Source organism: Hevea brasiliensis, chromosome 14, assembly GCF_030052815.1.
Source record: "Hevea brasiliensis isolate MT/VB/25A 57/8 chromosome 14, ASM3005281v1, whole genome shotgun sequence".
Lineage (NCBI taxonomy): Eukaryota > Viridiplantae > Streptophyta > Magnoliopsida > Malpighiales > Euphorbiaceae > Hevea > Hevea brasiliensis.
Window position 1 is genome coordinate 29,586,442 of NC_079506.1, and position 13,762 is coordinate 29,600,203.

The window sequence follows — 13,762 nt, forward strand, 5'->3', positions numbered from 1 at the left end:
TTACAGAAATTACTAATAATTCAAATGTGTTAGCTGTTTCACTTCAGTTTAAAAATTTTTTTAACACCTGTAAATAGTGCTCACCACTGTGAAAAGAAGTACGAATAGTTTTAAAATCCCTTGTAGTGTATTTAATGGGTTATCAGTAGACGAAGTTGGTAATTCATTAGGTATACTACGGGATCATGTTATGCCTTACAGAGGGGTAGGGTGTGACAGGCAGAGCCGTCGGAGATGGTTGCACAGGAAAAAGCCAGTGCTGCAGTGCTGTCCAGTTACCATGCACCATAAGAAAAATAGCTCGCTGGCGTTGATAATGCCAAGGCTGTTGCCACGGCCCATGAGGGTGTGGGCGGCGAACCGATGCATATATCGCAGTGCTAGACTAGTGATACCCATTGATTTGGATTTACTGGAGTTGTAGGGCTCTATGTTCGATGCAATGGAATCCTAGAAATTGATGTTATTTTATAGCATGCGGCTCTTTGGGATCTCTTGGTGGCCAGCACTGTCAAAGCCGAAGATGGCATTGAACTCGTCCATGTTCATTACCCAGTCGACACCAAGGAGGCGAAACTCAATGCTGCCCCTGTCCTCCCTATCGGTGGGCCATAAGTTAGACTTGAAGCTACCCAAAAATTCCAGCGTTGTGTCTTTGTAGGCCGAAAATTGGAGTTGGGCGAACCTTGTCCACCCAATGTTATCGAGTAGCCCATTAGTTTCCTCTTGCAACCCAATTTGCTCCAAAAGTGAAAAATCCATGTATTTAGTGGAGGATATTTTTTAGGCATGAAGTCGGGTGCACATTGCTTTGTGGGCATCATCTCGAAATCCCCAAGGAATAGAGATTTTGGGTTGTGGTTGTGGTTGCGGTGGAGGGGGGGGGGTATTGAGATGGTTGGGGAGTGGCTACCCTCGTTCTTGGGCATTGGGTTAGAGGCTGGGGTGGAGAAGGTGAGGATTCTCCTCTTTGCCTTGAAGAAGAGCCAATCCTTCTCGCAGATCTCTTCGCAGGAGCCATGGATGGGTTTTTAGGAAGGAGAAGAATAGGATTTTTGGTGAAAGGAGATGAGATTTGAGAGGTTTTTATAGGCTAGGAAGGGAGAAGATGAAGGGTTTTGTGTTTATGAAGGGTTTTAATGCTAGGGGTGCATTTAAAGAGCCGTTGGGACTCTTCGTTTCATGCGTTCTACACCCCAGGAATTGCGTCTGTGATGAAATACACGGGTCGTGTATCACTACACGGGTCCCGATATGTAGGGCCGTATAAATTTCTGCCCGAAATTTTCGAAATCTGTCATAGTACACGGCCCGTATAAATGAGCTCTGGGACCCGTGTAACTTTTTGTTTCTCGAGTTTCTTCACTGGATTTGTTACACGGCCCGTATAAAATACAAGAAGCCCCGTGCAACCTTCTGTGTCTTAGTTATTCTGCTAGAGACCATACATGGTCCGTGTAAATTGGGCTATGGACCCGTGTAATTTTCTGTCTCCTGAAGGGTTGAGATTGCATGAAATTTATGGGCTTCCAGAAAGTTACACGGGGTGTGTAAAACCAGTACACGACCCATGTATTTTTCCGATTTTTCAAATCTTTGGCAAATGAAAAGTTTTATCATCACAACACATGAAATGGATGTAAAGTTGAGTAATAGAGCTACTTCCCTGGTTTTCTCCAAATTTCCTTTTATGGTTTTGACTTGGTGATTCCTTCCCTCTCTTGATCTCTAGTCCCCTTTCTAAGAAATTCCTACAAATTGAAGTGCTAATGAGTACAAAATAAAAAATTCAATACGGAAAAGGAAAAGAAAAGGAAAGTTTAGAAAAATTTTGGGTTGCCTCCCAAAAAGCACTTGTTTATAGTCTTTAGCTGGACTTTGCTTCTTTATGGTCTATCAGTAGGAGGATCGAGAGTGTAATTGACTCCCGTTTCTATGAACTCTCCTTGAAAGTAAGGCTTCAGTCTCTACCCATTGACCTTGAATGCGCCTGAGGTTTCACTCCATACCTCTACTGCTCCATGTGGGAAGACTTGGGTGACCTTGAAAGGTCCAGACCATCTTGATTTCAGCTTCCCCGAAAAGAGTTTCAATCGATATTTGAATAAGAGGACAAAATCTCCTTCTTTTATCTCTTTCCATGCTATACGCCTAGCATGCCATCTTTTTGGTTTTTTCCTTGAAGATTCTGGCATTTTTGTATGCATCCTATTGAATTTCTTCCAATTCATTTAGTTGTAGGAGCCTTCTCTCACTAGCAGCTTTGAGGTCAAAATTTAGGATCTTAATTGCCCAATAAGCTTTATGCTCAAGTTCAACAGGGAGATGACATGATTTTCGATAACCCAGATGGAAGGGTATTGCGCCAATTGGGGTTTTATATGCAGTGCGGTATGCCCAAAGTGCATCATCTAACTTTATGCACTAGTCCTTTCTAGATCTGTTCACAATTTTCTCCAGAATCTTTTTTAGTTCCCTATTTGATATTTTTTCTTGACCGCTGGCTTGAGGATGGTAAGGTGTGACCACCTTGTGAGTCACTCCATACTTTTTTAGTAGTGTTTCGAATTATTGGTTACAGAAGTGACTTTCTCCATCACTGATTATTGTTCGTGGTGTGCCAAATCTTGTGAAGATGTTTTTCTTAAGGAACCTTGTGATAACTCTAGCATTGTTGGTTGGTGTCGCATTTGCTTCTACCCATTTTGATCCATAATCAACTCCAACTAGAATATACTTGTTTCCACGGAAAGAGGGAAATGGGCCCATGAAGTTTATTCCGCATACATCGAACAATTCTATCTCAAGTATACCATGCAGTGGCATTTCATTCTTTTTTGAATTTTTACCTATTCTTTGGCATTGATCACAACTTAGCATAAAGGATCTTACATCCTTAAACAGATGTGGCCAGTAAAACCCTGCTTGCAAAATTTTTGCTGCGATTTTTGTGGTGCCGAAATGTCCTCCATATAGTGATGAATGGCAGTGATAAATGACACTTTCCATATCTTCCTATGGTATGCATCTTCTTATCAGCCCATCATTACGTCTCTTGTATAGTAGAGGTTCCTCCCATAAGTAATATCTTACATCATATAGAAATTTCTTCCTTTGCTAATAAGTCATGTTTGGAGGTAATATCCTGCATACAAGAAAATTAACAAAATCAGCGTACCATAGAGCTTTGGAGAATGCAAGTAATTGTTTGTCAGGAAATGAATCATCAATTGGCAAATCTTCGAAGTCCTCCATGTACTCCAATTTTAGTCTGGAAAGATGGTCAGCTACTACATTTTTTGATCTCTTTTTATCCTTTATTTCAAGGTCAAATTCTTGTAGGAGTAGGATCCATCAAATCAGCCTTGGTTTTGCTTCTTTCTTGTTCAAAAGGTATCGAATTGCAGCATGATCTGTAAATATAATGACTTTTGACCCAATGAGGTAAGATTTGAACTTGTCCATTGCAAATACCACTGCTAGGAATTCCTTTTCTGTGGTGGCATAATTGATTTGCGTTTCATCTAATGTCTTATTAGCATAATAAATAGCATGGAGCTTTTTATCCTTTCTTTGCCTGAGCACTGCTCCAACTGTAAAGTCGCTCGCATCGCACATAACCTCGAATGGTAGCTTCCAATTCGGTGGTTGCATTATTGGTGTTGATATCAGGACTTCTTTTATCCTGTTAAAGGAAACAAAGCAATTTTCATTAAAATCAAAGGGCACATCTTGGGTTAACAAGTTAGTAAGTGGCTTAGTTATTTTGGAAAAGTCCTTGATAAATCTTCTGTAGAATCCTGCATATCCCAAAATGCTTCACATGTTGGTGGTGGCATGTTTTCAATGATCTCAATTTTTGCCTTATCTACTTTAATTCCTCTTTCTGATATCAAATGTCCCAGAACTATGCCTTCCCTTACCATAAAGTGGCATTTTTCCCAATTTAGGACCACGTTTGATTCTTCACATCTTTGCAACACCTTAGATAAATTAGCTAGGCAATTATCAAAAGTAGTTCCATAGATAGAAAAATCATCCATAAAAACTTCCATGATATCTTCAATATAATAAGAAAAGATAGCCATCATGTATCTTTGAAAGGTAGCAAGGGCATTACAAAGGCCAAAAGGCATTCTCCTATATGTAAATATTCCATAGGGACAAGTGAATGTTGTCTTTTCTTAATCTTCTGGGTGAATAGGAATTTGAAAGAATCTCGAATACCCATATAGATAACAGAATTAGGAGTGTTTTGCCAATCTTTCTAACATTTGGTCAATGAAGGGGAGAGGGAAATGGTCTTTTCTGGTGGCACTGTTCAATTTTTTATAGTCTATGCACATTCACCAATCAGTGACTACTCTAGTAAGGATTAGTTCATTGCTTGCATTTTGGATAACAGTTGTCCCACCTTTCTTAGGAACTACATGTACTGGACTAATCCATTTACTATCAGAGATTGGGTATATGATACCTGCATCTAGTAGTTTTAAAATTTCTTTCTTGACTACCTCTTTCATGTTTGGGTTAAGTTTTCTTTGGTGTTCGATTGTGGGTTTACTGTTTTCTTCCATGGGTATCCTATGCATGCAAATCGAAGGATTGATTCCCTTCAGGTCTTCTATCTTATATCCTATGGCTTTGCTATGGATCCTAAGTTCTCTTAGCAATTTTTTCTCTTCTAGCTTAGACAAGCTAGCATTGATTATAACAGGATATTTAGAATTTGAGTCCAGAAATGCATACCTTAGCGAGGAAGGGAGAGGTTTAAGCTCTACCTGTTTGGCATTTTCCTGAAGCTTACCTTTGGTTCGTTCCTCCTTCAACTCCTCCGTCTTGGAAGCTTTAGCTAATGGTAAGGGTGGGTGAGCTGCTAACTGTTGTGCACAGGCTGCTATTTCTATATTTGCATCATCCATCGTGTGGCTATGCACAATACATGTTCAAGAGGATCTTTAGGATGTGTCTCATGAAATTCCTTTTCAATTTGTTTGTTAATTATGTCGACCTTGAAGCATTCATCAGGTTTAAATTTGTGTTTCATTGTGTCGAACAAGTTGAACTCCACTTCTTCTTCTCCTACCTTGAGAGTTAGTCGCCCATTTTTGACGTCTATGATAGCTCCAGCAGTTGCCAAGAATGGTCTTCCTAAGATGATAGGAATTTTAACATCTTCTTCCATCTCAAGGATAATAAAGTCCACTGGAATGAAGAATTTCCCTACTTTGATAGGAATGTTCTCCAGTATTTCTACATGATATTTAACAGATCTATCAGCCAATTGCAATGAGATTGTTATGAGTTTCAATTCCCTGATCTCTAGCTTTTTGCATATTGATAGAGGCATTAAACTGACGCTTGCCCCAAGATTACAGAGAGCCTTGTCTATTTTCTTGTCACCAATGAGGCAAGGTATGAAGAAGCTTCCTGGATCCTTCAACTTTGGAGGCAGTTTGTTTTGAATGGCACTGCATTCCTCTGTTAGAGCTACTATTCCATAGTTTTCTAGCTTCCTTTTCTTTGACAGAATTTCCTTAAGAAATTTGGCATAGGATGGCATCTGAGAAAGTGCTTCAGTGAAAGGGATGTTGATGTAAAGTTTCTGTAACACTTCCAAAAACTTTCCAAACTGCTTGTCCAATTTGGCTTTTTGAAATCTCTAAGGAAAAGGTAGGGGAGGCTAGTATGGCTCTGGTAATTTCTTTGTCTTCCTCGCTTCCTCTTCCTGATCTTTCTTAGCTTCTTCCTCCTTTTTCTCTGCTTGGTCTTTAGATTTTTTTATGGTTCCCTATGTCGGTTCTACCTCTGGTTTCACCAGAGTTCTCCCACTCCTCAGTGTAACTGCCTTACAATGCTCACTTGGGTTCATTTCTGGTTGGCTAGGCATTTTGCCAGCAGTCTTACTTGAAGAGCTTGCTTGCTGAACGATATGATTCTCTAGCATCTTGTTGTGAGTAGCAAGTTGGTCCACTCTGGAAGTCAGTTGTCTAATCAATTCAGTTTGTTCTTGTTGAGCTACTAGGAATCCTTCCATCATGGTTTTCATAGTCATCTTCAGTTCAGGTTGTTGGTGCTAGAGAGGTAGTGGTGGCTGTGCAAAGTTTTGATCTCTGTTCTGAAATCCAGGGGGTGCTGGTGGTTTATACCCTTATTGCTTGTTTATTGGCTAGTTCTGCTGATTAGACCATGAGAAATTTGGGTGATTCCTCCATCTAGGGTTGTAAGTATTTGAATACAGATTGTTTGACTGCCTCTGGTTGAAGTTTCCTTCGTTATTTACATAATTCATCTGTTCTAAGGAGGGTTCATTAAAATTGTTGTATTCTGAACTCATGTATCCTCCTCCATAGCTGTCTTCATGTTGACTATTTGTACTAACTGCGTTGGCTTGCATCTTCTCGAGTTTCCTTGTGAGCTGATCAAATTGAGCATTTATCATGCTTAGGGCGTCTACTTCTAGTACCCCTGTAGTTTTCCTTGCATTTCTCTTTCATTTGACCACTCATAATTATGGTATGCCACCCTTTCTAGAAGTTCAAGTGCTTGTGGCACTGTTTTCTCCATTTGATCACCTTTTGCAGCTGAATCAACTGTGCTCCTTGTAGAGGATAGTAACCCATTATAGAAGTTTTGCACTAATAGCCAATCTTCTATACCATGGTGTGTACATTCTCTTTGTAGGTCTTTATATCTTTCCCATGCGTCATTGAGTGATTCTCCCTCCTTTTGTCTGAAGGTGTTGAGCTTAAGCCTTAGTTTTGCAGTCTTTATAGGTGGAAAATACCTTGCTAGAAAAGCTTGTGAGAGATTCTCCCAATTAGTGAATGTTCCAGCTGGTTGAGAAAGTAACCACTTCCTTGCTCTGTCCCAAAGGGAGAATGGGAATGCTCTGAGTCTTATTGCTTGATCAGACACTCCATTTATCTTGAATGTATCACATAGGGCAAGAAAGCACTAGAGGTGATAGTGTGGGTCTTCTGTGGGTGAACCTACAGACTGGGTTTATTGAATCATTTGGAGCCATGCTGGTTTTAATTCAAAGTTGTTGGCTTCCACTGTGGGTCTAGTGACACTGGGCTGAAATCCTTGGACAGATGGAGCTCCGTAATCTCTCAAGAGTCTTGGTCTGTCATTATTATCGCCCATAGTTGGAAATTTAGGATCTCCTTGACTGTGCTCTTGATGTTTCCTTTCTCTCCAGAGTTCTGTCTATCTTCGGATCACAGTCCAAAATTTCTTCTTCTGGCCTTGTTCTGGTCATATACCAGATTGAGTACCTGAGAGAAAGGAGAAAAAATATAACCAGCAAAATAAAATTAAATAATAAATATAATTGCTTAAATTAGCTAAATTCCCTATCGCTTGATATCACTATAGCCAAAGCAATCCCCGGTAATGGCGCCAAAAACTTGTTTGGCTGGTTTTACAACCCCGCAAGTACACGGATCACTAACAAGTAATAAAGTGATAAGTAGAGTATCGTTCCTATGAGAATTTTTCATTTAGCAAGTACCAATCAACACATTAATTTTGACTGTCTAGGCTTTCGAATATTTAGTGAGTGAAGTTGTTAACTTTAAATACTAGAATGGTAAACTTAAAATGAAGGAATCTATTTTTGGAACAATTATGGAGTTAAGATTTCACACTTGAATCTTATTAGGGATTTTATCTCGTTTATTTACTGAATTGAGGATCATTTTCCTTGATGGAAATTAGCCATAAGTTATCCTAAATCCTCTCTCAAGGCATCTAGGGTGTATTAATTAATTCAAACCCTACTTTCGTGGCAATCAAATTAATTAAAATCTTTTAAGACCTTTGACCAATTTTTAGGTTCCACAAAGGTATCAGCCTATGTCTAGGTCAGAATTCCTAGGTTCAAGATCTTGATTTTCTAATGTTAATTTTCACCTTTCAGTCCTTCAATCAACATCTACAATCATGTCTAAGTGGGTACCATCACATAGCATGCATTAGAATCACAAGAAATTAAATCAAGAAACGAATCTCAAATCCAGTAAATAAAACCTAATGTTCATCCATAATAATAATTACAAGCATTACTCTCCTAAATCCAGAATAAGGAAACTACTCACTCATGGTGAGTTCAGCAAACATCATGATAAAAAGTAAAGATAGTAAAAAGAAAACCATGTAAAGAAATAAAGCAATAGAAATCTGTCTAGGGAGATGAAATGAAGGAACCGAAGATAGTTTGCAGCTTTGATCTTGTGGAGCTTCAGCTGGAAAACTTCTTTTGGTACTGATGCAGAGCACGACAGCAACAGCCTTCAGCAACACTCCCGGCGACCGTCCCTCTTTTCTTTCACCCCCTCCTTTTGATGTTTTCTTTTCTATTTATATTGGTTGCTCTAGGGTTAGGTTGCTTTGAGTCCAAAGGGCCTTAGGAGTCTCATTTTTATCCGAAAACAAGAGGAAAATTCGAGTTATAAAACTAGCTGCGGCATAGTACACAGCCCGTGTGTCACTACACGGGTCCCGCAAAATAGGGCCGTGTAACTTGCTAGAGGAGAATCGCGTGGTCTTGTTTTAGCGTAGAAAGTTACACGGGTCTATGCCAACTACATGGGCCTGATTACACGGGCCGTGTACTATTGTTCCCATAAGGTTCTTCAAGCTTACGCTTGGCAGAGACTTACACGGGTCCCTGCAGATTACACGGGTCTACTTACACGATCCGTGTACTTGTGTTTCTCATTGATTCTCTTGGCTTTCTTCTGGCAGAGAGTTACACGGGTCTTAGGCTTGGTTTACACGACTCGTGTACTTTGTATCAGTAGCAATTCTCTGTCTCTTGACTCCTCCAAGCTTTCCTTTGTACTTTTATACTTTTGGGGCTTCACCCAAACACCTGAAATGATGCAGAAAACATGGAATTAAGGGCTTTACAATAGAAATTACTAAAACTATTGAAATCAACTATTATGCATGAAAATGCTTGCCTAAATGCTATGAAATAGTATGCAAATGTGCTTAAAAACATCTATACAATTCAAGTGTATCAGAGTTCAAGAAGAAGTATATTAGTCACGTGTATTTAGAGGCCAGAAGGAGAGAGTTTCTAACATTGAGACAGAGATAGCTGATGGTCTCTAAGTGTGAGAGGGAGTTTGTGAGGCTAGGTAAATATGCCCAGGAGATAATGCCTACAAAGGCAGATCGGTGTCATAGGTTCGAGGATGGATTAAATGATAATATTAGACTTCTGATGATGGCACATGGGTATACAGACTTCTCACAGTTAGTGGCTACAACTCTCAATGTAGAGAGAGTATGAAATGATGAGCAAACTCAGAAGGATGGGCAGCGTAAGAGGGGTTCTAGACCAAGCCAGTCTAGTGCAAAGAAGTCCAAGGGCCAGAAAGGTCAGTCTGGAGTGTCTATGGCTAGTTCTCCTAGCACAGTAACTAGGGGATCAGCCCCAGTGCCAGAGTGTATTCACTATGAGAGGAGGCACAAAGGAGAGTGCCGATTATTGACTGGAGGATGTTTTAGATGTAGATCTATGGATCATCTTTTGAGAGATTGCCCACAGAGGGGGTGCTTCCACTGTTCTACCACCGACTGAGAGATTTGCCCCTGTGGCCCCCGGGGGGTAGATGACCCACGAGGCCAGAGGTGACGGGTACCTCATAGAGACCAGCTTCTGAGATTATTGAGCGGCCTGAGGCTCGAGTAGCACCTCGAGTATATGCTATGGTTCGGGAGGAATCAGATCCAGCAGATGTTAGAAGAGGTATATTTTTATTTATAATGCTTTAGCATATGTATTAATAGACCCTGTAAATGAGATGAGAGAAAATAGGTGTAGAATTAGTTGAGAATAAGATCGTAAAAAACCAAAACTAGTAAGACAGACTAAAGAAATAGTAATTCCTTGACTATTTACACTGAGTAAATTTTGAGGACGAAATTTTTATTAGAGGGGGGGAATTGTAACGCCCTCACTTTAAGTAGTCCGTACATTCTACTGTTCTGACGACTAATGTCTTTTCGGATAGTTAGAATATTTGGAATTACACTCAAACTAGAGTGAAGAAACATAAATTGACTGAATAAAGACTAAGCAAAATTAAAGAAAAGTAAAAGAAGCAAAGTACAACTCGACTAAAAGAGCCAGGGTCACGGAAGTGGGTGATTGTATTGGGAAGCGACTGTAAAGACAGTTGCTGACCTCAGACCCGTGAAGAACCCTAAGAAATAATTTTTGGGACTTAATTAAAGGTCTACTGAGGCATAAATGACATTAGAAATGCAAAAGAAAATTCAGAGAATTTATTTATCGGTACAGATAAAAAATAACCCGATAAGCCTAATTAAGGGCATTTTGGTCATTTCAACCTCAGAGTTGGATTATGACCTATATGTCAATTAAAACGAGAGAGATTAAAACACACAAAATAAATTAAATCATGAATTATGGTATGAAAAATGAGAAAAGAAAAAGAAAAGAAAGAAAATCAAAATATATATGAGTTATTACATGAGCATGATGTCATAATGACATCATTAAAAGTTCTAACTAATTACAATTTAACAAAAACTATAAAGGGATAAGAAAGAAGTAAAATAGGATAACAATTTTCATCTTCTTCTTTTTTCCTTCTCCATGGCCGAATCCCTTTCATGGTGAACTCCCACCATTTTTGATCTTGCAACCTTGAAATCCTCCCTTTTCTCACCATAATTCCCATAAATTCCTTCATTAAAAATTATCCTTACACCTGGTCAAAGTGATTAGCAACCAAGAAAGAAGAGAATAGTGAGGTTTTGGCAAAATGAAGAAGTTGATCAAAGAGGTTAGTGCCTAATTCTTCTCTTTTCTTTTATTAAACATTGAATTAGAGTTGAGATGAGTAGGAATTACAAGAAATTAAAAGAAATTGATAAGTTTATGAAAGAGTTGAAATTTCGGCAGCTTAGGGAAGCTTAGGAGTTTGAAAATTTTGACTTACCTAAATTTGATTAGTGATGTTGATGAATGAAATTAAATGTATTAGAAGTTAATTTACATAAGTGTGCTTGAGAATTGAATCTTGAAATTAGGGTTTGATCATAAATTAGGGCTTTTGTGAAATTGTTTGAAATTAGAAAATTGAGATTAATTGATGATATTTAGAAGTGCTATGTATGCCAATTGAAGTAAGAGAGTTGGAGGAAATTGAAAATTTGGTAGTGCTCTCTTGTGCAGGTTATGGGACTCAATGAGTCCATTTTGGTTTTTGACTTATAACTGAAATTGTGTGGGTCAAATTGGTATGAGGCTAATTGAAGGTGAAACTAGACCCAAAACACTCCATTTTTTTTATGAAGAAACCATACTTAAATTCTATCCAAAACTTGACCAAATTACTGTTCCAATTCGGATGACCATATAATGAACCCATAAAAATGACCAAATAAATAGTGCCCATTCATTTGGCAATAACTCCCTCTAGCCAAGTCCAAATGACCTGAATTTTATACCATTGGAAAGCTTAGACATAGGACTACAACTTCATGAAGGACACAGAGCCCAGAAATGCCTCTAACCAAACCAAATTTCTAGCCCAATTTGGGACACAAAACTATTCAGAATCATATTGTCCAGAAATTACTGGACATAGGTTTACTCGACCAGTTGTGGAAAAAAGGCCATAGCTTGGTCTACAAAAATCCAAATGCAATGAAATTAGTGGAAAAATTTCTATAAGAAATAGATCTATAATATTGATGTTTTGACCAGAATATAGAACCTAGGGGAACTAGGCCAAATTGCTAGAACAATTCAGCACATCAAAACCTAGAATTTGACTAAACCTCCACTTGACCCTAGAATAGTTTTTATAGCATATCTCCCACTAGGAAATCCCAAATGAGATAAGCCATACTATTATGGAAACCTAAAAGATAGGGCTTCAACTTTGATTTAGAAACATTTCTCAAAATGTGAGTGTAAGAACCCTAAAATGGGAGTCAAATTCACTGACCTGAACCTAGAATCCTGTAGACATGGGGTACTGGAGTTTAGGCTAGTTAATTGGTTATAACTAATTCTACAAAACTTGAAAAATTGTGATTCAAAATTCTGAGTGACCACAAGACATAGGGCAACAACTTCTATGAAGAATATTAAGCCTAAAAGTGACTGTGACATATCCAAATAATTAGGGAAAGATGAACTCCATAATCTGCCTGAATCTGGACCCAGAAAGAGACCATGAACCAGTTGTGGTTATTTAACAATAACTTGAGTTCTAAAACTCCAAATGACACGATTCAAAAAGGAAAACAAAGACAAGACATATTAGAACAACTTCTATGGAGGAAGTGTGGCCAAACAGTGGCCTCATCCTAAACAATTTGCTAGATGAATTTAGGACACCAAATCTGGACCTTGAGAAAGGTTCATAAAATGACTTGGTATATGACATGGAATGAATGAAAATAATTTGTTAAACATAAGAATAACATGAATAGACATGTAGTGGTATGAAAATGCCATGGAAACACAATTAGAACATACTATGAAATTATAAATACTTAATAATTCTATTTTGCCTAAAGTACACATAGACTTATTTATATAATGTAGATCGATTGATATACTAATGAGGATCCACAGGAATAATCATTGATAGACAATATATGTCTAAGATGGTTGTTATACTGGCTTTATGCCTGCCCGTTGGCCATTGTGCTTAATTTTATTTCTGGCTTTATGCCTGCCTGCTGGCCTTGTGCCTGACATGACAGATGTATACATGTTAGACATACGGATGTTTAACTAGTATACTCTCGTGTATCCAGTCTTTATAGTTTGTTATAGGTTACTTGGGCACAGATATCAATAATAAACCTTAAATTTTAAATAATTACATGAAGAGATCACAGATATGAGTAATAAGACTGAACATGAAATAAATGAACAGAAAAGATCCTGATTAACTTAATTGCTTCCAAAGTTCTATAAACATGTAAACGACTATAAACTCATGAAATCTATATTTCTTTATAAAGTTATACATAGAATAAATATTTCAATTATTTAGTTAATTTTATTTCAAATTATTACACCACTAAGTAGAAATGCTTAGCACAATGGATTGTTTCCTCGCGTAGGTACAGGAGACCACCACCAGTAGCAACAGTAGCAGTAGAGCGCGGATAGAGAGTTGATCAGATCTGCTCGAGTGTTGGTCACCTTAGCAGACCATTTTGGTAGGGCTCATGTATATTTAGGTTTTTGCATTTTGGTTATTGTATGTAAGTAAACTATGTACATCAATTTGTGAATGTAAATAAATTGTAAATTATTGTGTACAAATTTTATATGAATGTATGAAGTTTATATGAATGAAATCAAATTTATTTTGTTGAAATTTTATATGAGCTATGATAGGATATAATGCATGGAAATTGATATGAGCAACGAGATGATGTATGAGAATATAAAATAGATATAAAATGTTTTTAACAGGTAACAGTGGAATCCACCATACACTGAATAAAATAAAAGAGACTTTGTCTGGGTCTCCATAAAAATGAAATGGAAATAAAAAAAAAAATTTCTGCACGTAAGATAATATAATTAAATAGACATTAAATTAATATTGTACACGATAAGACATGATAAGGTACTCCGGCACTGAATGTAGCATACCTTGCTCGACTACACTATAGACGGGTGAGGGGTGTTACAATAATCTTAAACTTCTAGTAGTTAACATATATGAGTTAACTGCACCACAAGTTA